This window comes from Schistocerca americana, chromosome 4, assembly GCF_021461395.2.
Source record: "Schistocerca americana isolate TAMUIC-IGC-003095 chromosome 4, iqSchAmer2.1, whole genome shotgun sequence".
Classification (NCBI taxonomy): domain Eukaryota; kingdom Metazoa; phylum Arthropoda; class Insecta; order Orthoptera; family Acrididae; genus Schistocerca; species Schistocerca americana.
The window spans coordinates 267,331,971-267,337,970 of record NC_060122.1 but is presented as its reverse complement, the minus strand read 5'-3'; positions in this window follow the sequence as shown (position 1 = coordinate 267,337,970).

Genomic DNA, 6,000 nt, shown 5'->3' with positions numbered 1-6,000 from the left:
CATTAACAAAATTTACATCAGCAGTATGTTAATAATTTTACCAATTATGTATAGCGATATAGAAAGTAAAACAATCTTGAAAACTCCGTGGTCTCCAACAACACCAAACAAAAGAATCTCAAACAGTATCTTCACAAAATATCGTCTCTGAATGAGAGGTTACTATCATTTCAGATCGACGGACACCAGTTCGACTCAATACAAATGAAGATAGGCAAATATCGAATGGACCCGCTAGACCATGTCGCCTCCTCGTGTGAAACAATTCACAGCATCTGCAGTTTCTAATGGAAAAAATTTTATAGTGCGTATTTTACATTTAATTTTGTAGCTCTAAACCGCATTGATAGTCTACAGTCTGGAAAGTAAATTCCAATACCTGTGTTATACGGAAACATACACTACTGGCCATTAAAATTGCTACACCACGAAGATGACGTGCTACAGACGCGAAATTTAACCGACAGGAAGAATATGCTGTGATATGCAAATGATTAGCTTTTCAGAGTATTCACACAAGGTTGGCGCCGGTGGCGACACCTACAACGTGCTAACACGAGGAAAGTTTCCAACCGATTTCCCATACACAAACAGCAGTTGACCGGCGTTGCCTGGTGAAACGTTGTTGTGATGCCTCGTGTAAGGAGGAGAAATGCGTACCATCACGTTTCCCACTTTCATAAACGTCGGGTTGTAGCCTATCGCGATTGCGGATTATCGTATCGGGACATTGCTGCTCGCGTTGGTCGAGATCCAATGACTGTTAGCAGAATATGGAATCGGTGGGTTCAGGAGGGTAATACGGAACGCCGTGCTGGGTCCCAACGGCCTCGTATCAGTAGCAGTCGAGATGACAGGCATCTTATCCGCCTGGCTGTAACGGATCGTGCAGCCACGTCTCGATCCCTGAGTCAACAGATGGGGACGTTTGCCAGACATCAACCATCTGCACGAACAGTTCGACGACGTTTGCAGCAGCATGGACTATCAAGTCGGAGACCATGGCTGCGGTTACCCTTGACGCTGCATCGCAGACTGGAGCGCCTGCGATGGTGTACTCAACGACGAACCTGGGTGCACGAACGGCAAAACGTAATTTTTTCGGGTGAATCCAGGTTCAGTTTACAGCATCATGATGGTCGCATCCGTGTTTGGCGACATCGCGGTGAACGCACGTTGGAAGCGTGTATTCGTCATCGCAATACTGGCGTGTCACCCGGCGTGATGGTATGGGGTGCCATTAGTTACACGTCTCGGTCACCTCTTGTTCGCATTGACGGCACTTTGAACAGTGGATGTTACATTTCAGATGTATTACGACCCATGGTTTCTACCCTTGATTCGATCCCTGCAAAACCCTACATTTCAACAGGATAATGCACGACCGCTTGTTGCAGGTCCTTTATGGGCCTTTCTGGGTACAGAAAATGTTCGACTGCTGCCCTGGCCAGAACATTCTCCAGATCTCTCACCAATTGAAAACGTCTGATCAATGGTGGCCGAGCAACTGGCTCGTCACAATACGCCAGTCACTACTCTTGACGAACTGTGGTATCGTGTTGAATCTGCATGGGCAGCTGCAGCAGTACACGCCCTCCAAGCTCTATTTGACTCAACGCCCAGGCGTATCAAGGCCGATATTACGGCCAGAGGTGGTTGTTGTGGGTACTGATTTCTCAGGATCTATGCACCCAAATTGCGTGAAAATGTAATCACATGCCAGTTCCAGTATGATATATTTGTCCAATGAATACCCGTTTATCATCTGCATTTCTTCTTGGTGTAGCAATTTTAATGGCCAGTAGTGTATATGTTGTGTGATTTTTAGATTGGTTCGTTTGCATTGTTGTAGTGGTAGAGGAGGGTTACTGCAATCGTTCAGAGGCGAGAAGACGGTTTGCGGCAAAGCAGAGTACAGGGTCGCACGAAGTAAACGACCACGTAGCTGCACACACCGGCAACAGCGGGTGGCGATATAAAATAATAACTTGATTGTTTGAAGGTGGAAGGGGACGCTGTTCATTTTCTTGGAGAATGGTTCCGAATCAGATTAACTTGAGGCATATGGCCATTTCGTAATGCACCGTTCGGTAAGATTCACGTGCGGAGTTGGCAGCGATATAATACTGCGAAGTTTAGCGGTACGCTGTGGAACGCCAGCTAAGTGTAACAGTGTAGTTTGCATTCCAGAAGGAAAGAAAGCATAGCTATTCAAATATTTAGTGCCAAGACGGGCTGTTTGTGTAAATCCACTATTGATGTCATAATCTTACTAATTTAATGAAATGCCTCAACAAGCTACGGTATCGGTAACTAGTCACGTCATTCGTTGGGTAGAGATAATTACTTGTATAGTATCTCGCGTTGCATTTTCGCTATATAAATAACAGAACTAGTTACGACCTAATGCAGTTTTCACTCGTAGGTCAGTGTTAATTAATATTTTTACCGAATCAGACGAGTTTCTGTGTGTGCAAAAGCTAAAGTCGAAGTAACGACGGTTGTGGCAATAGATGGACTGTAAGTGCGATTGCATCGCAAGATTCAGCGGTCTTTTAATAGAAGAGCAGTTGGTGTTGGGTTAACGTTTTGCTCTGACATTGGCAGTAAAAGCTCGCGCTCCTTTTGAAAGAGCTACTGGTATTCAAGTGCAGCGATGTATAATGCAACAGCCTCAGTTAACACATTAATGCAACCGAATAAAATTTTATCAAACGACATGCTGTTAATCCTAATTCTAGTACTTGAAACTGGTTACTCGCCTGTGTAAAGCGAAGTAACATGAGCAAGACAGTGCAACACGAGCTAGCAACAGTGTAGGTCAGACAGCTACGTCCAGTTTCGTTTTGTACACCGGTCTGTTTCGTAAATTTGTTTTCTGTGATACAGTTAGCTAAGATAATTCATACTACCCGTTGTTTGATGAGAACTGATACCTACCACATTACGACAGATTCAATGTGTTCGGAAATATCCGTTACAAATTTCTAGGACTTGTAGAGGAAAATGAGTACATAATACACACATCAAAAAACGTTTTCCATCGCCTCGGTTCCGAGAGTTCTGGAATCTGTACAGAAAATTGGAATAGAGATCAACATAAGCATCATTTCCGCTCTTTTTGTTGCTCATGAAAACCACACATTTCAAGTTGTAACACCGTACAGCGAAACATTCAGAGATGGTGATCCTGATTGCTGTACACACCGCTACCTCTATTTCCCAGTAGCACGTCCTCTTGCATTGATGCATGCCTGTATTCGTCGTGGCATACTGTCCACAAGTTTATCAAGGTACTGTTGTCCCAGGTTATTCCACTGCTCAACGGCAATTCGGCGTAGATCCCTCAGAGTAGTTGGTGGGTCATGTCGTCTATAAACAGCCGTTTACAATCCATCCCAGGCGATTTCGATAGGGTTCATGTCTGGAGAACATGTTGGTCATTCTAGTTTAGAGATGTCGTTATTCTGAAGGAAGTCATTCACAAGATGTGCAAGATGGGGGCGCGAATTGTCGTCCATGAAGACGAATGCTTCGACAATACGCTGCCGATATGGTTGCACTATTGGTCGGAGGATGGCATTCACGTATCGTACAGCCGTTACGGCGCCTTACATGAACACCAGCGACATACTTTGGCCCCACATAATGCCACCCCAAAACAGCAGGGAACCTCCACCTTGGTACACTCGTTGGACTCTGTGGCTAAGGCGTTCAGCCTGACCGGGTTCCTTCCAAACACGTCGCTGACGATTGTTTGGTTGAAGGCATATGCCACACTCATCGGTGAAGAGAACGTGATGCCAATCCTTAACGGTCCATTCGCCATGTTTTTGGCCCATCTGTACCGCGCTGCGTGGTGCCGTGGTTGCAAAGATGGACCCCGCCATGGACGTCGTGAGTAAAGTTGCGCGTCATGCAGTCTATTGCGCACAGTTTGAGTCGTAACAGGACGTCCTGTGGCAGCACGAAAAGCATTATTCAACATCGTGGCGTTGCTGTCGGGGTTCCTCTGAGCCATAATCCTTAGGTTGCGGTCATCTACTGCAGTAGTAGCCCTTGGGCGGCCTGAGCGAGACATGTCATCGACAGTTCCTGTCTCTCTGTATCTACTCCATGTCCGAACAACATCGAATTGGTTCACTCCGAGACTCCTAGACACTTTCCTTGTTGAGAGCCCTTCCTGGCACAAAGTAACAATGCGGACGCGATCGAACCGCGGTTCAGCCATGTCTAGAGAGTCAGTCGGGACATAGTTGAACCACAGACAACACGAGACGTGTACCTCCTTCCTGGTGGAATGACTGGAACTGATCAGCTGTCGGACCCCCTCCGTCTAATAGGCGCCTCTCTTGCATGGTTCTTTACATCTTTGGGTGGGTTTAGTGACATCTCTGAACAGTCAACGTCTATCTTCAAGAGTCCTGGGAACCGGGGCGATGCAAAACTTTATTTGATGTTTGCGTTGAACAGGAACCTACGTCCGGAAATACACTTTTCCTGTTCTACGACGGGTTCCGTACTAGATTTTTAACTCAAACTCCTATGCTTGAGGACTTGATGTGATGCAGCACAATTATTAGGAAACAGTTCGAAAGGAAACATAACGCATCATCCATTTATCGCATAACCACTTTGCTGTGTATTAACACTTAGACATCACTTGTTTACATTATTCCCAAACAAAAAGAACCCAGAACATTGTAGGTACAGAACATAATGTTTTAGTATCATCAAACAAATGTGCTTAAGTGATAAATGGATGTCTCGTTATGTTTCCCTTCGAATTATTAGATAATAATTGTACTGCCTCACACCTATTTCAGTTCCTCAACAAGAAGTGAATAAGTTAAACTTCTGAATTGAAACCGTCGTACAACCGAAACGGTACGTTCCAGACGTGGGTTCTTATTGAAAATATTATGTACCCACTTCCCCCCCCCCCCCCCCCCATCCCCCATAGTTCGTGGAAGTTCGTAGTGGGAATTTCCGAACATCCTGTAGAACATACTAGTGTATAGTTATTATGGTTGCTGATAAAACCACTGTCTCGGTATAAATTAAAACAAAGAATTGCATATGTTCATTTTGGCCCTTAATCAGCTCAGTAGTAGAAAAGTGCTAAGTTGTGCTGAGACGTATTTACCGGACGTACGAGTAGTGTGTGACTCATGGGGTTTGCGAGTAATTTGCTTATCACAAAATGGCGCAGTACAAAGTCCCTATTACATATGAAATTGCAGTAAGTATCAAAGAGATACAACCGAAACAATTATTTATAACACCGTTATCCCAAATACGTCAAAACTTGCTTGTTAAACAACGCTGTAAGATACCTGGGAGATATAGCTACATAAATATAGGCAGTATTAAAAAGAATCATCCGATTTTTTAAAAAAAACCATAACTATTATGTTATTTGAGATATGTGCATGGACAACGCACTGGTGGAAAGAGGAACTTCTCAGTTTTACATATTTCCCGCCAGGTAGCAGCAGTGTGCACCCATTTCAGTCTAGTCTTGGGACAACAGAACGCGTTTTGTGTACTATGTTTTGCGCAGTGCGGACCAGTAATAACAGTTCATTCTGGCTTTCGTACTAGGTATGGTGTGGGTCCTCCTACAGCACAAAGCATTAGACGATGGCATGAACAATTGCGAGTGACATGTTGTTTTTGTAAAGGCAAATCGCCGCCGGGCCGTTCCCGAGGGTCTGACATAGACGTCGAACGCATCCGCCATAGTTTCACAAGGAGTCCGCAGAAATCCGTTCGCAGTGTTGCTCGACAGCTTAACAGGCGCTCGATGGCCATCTGGTGTGTGTTGCGCGGACGTTTACACACGAAACCATACAAAATTCTGCTACTCTGCAAGCACTTCGTGAAGGTGACAAACAACAACGTGTGGAGTTCTGTAATTTCGTACTTCGTAAGATGGAGGATGACAGTTTTCTTCCGCGATTACTCTTTAGTGACGAGCCAACATTCCATTTAAATGGA